This window comes from Solanum pennellii, chromosome 1 (assembly GCF_001406875.1).
Source record: "Solanum pennellii chromosome 1, SPENNV200".
Classification (NCBI taxonomy): Eukaryota; Viridiplantae; Streptophyta; class Magnoliopsida; order Solanales; family Solanaceae; genus Solanum; species Solanum pennellii.
This window is the reverse complement of record NC_028637.1, coordinates 89630866-89631159: the sequence shown is the minus strand read 5'-3', so window position 1 is coordinate 89631159 and position 294 is coordinate 89630866. Positions and strand designations below refer to the sequence as shown.

The following is a 294-nucleotide window of genomic DNA, read 5'->3' as shown; positions in this document are numbered from 1 at the left end:
CTTGATGCATTTTGTAAATCCTGATGCAGTCACTTTCTGCACCTCCTTGTTGCTATTTTTTCATAAAATTCTCTTTTCCTCATAACAGAAGAGAAGGTCAGCAGACTTACCAACACTTTGGGTATGTTTGGTATGGACGAAAATGTTATCCAATTTTCCTATGTTTGGTTGATTAAAATGTTCAGAAAACAAGCTCCTAAAAAAATAAGGAAAATGACTTTCCTAATGGAAGTAGGAAGAACAAGTTGGATAAATGACGTTCCAAGTTTATTGCTCCTCCCCACCCACCCAACC

The 294-nt window shown here is 37.1% G+C and overlaps 1 protein-coding gene across 3 annotated transcripts in view; it reads right to left on the bottom strand.

The window, feature by feature from the left end:
- Window positions 1-294, bottom strand: part of LOC107004503 (mitogen-activated protein kinase 15) — a 9347-nt gene that overhangs the window by 1687 nt on the left and 7366 nt on the right. The gene's annotated exons all lie outside the window — the stretch shown is intronic.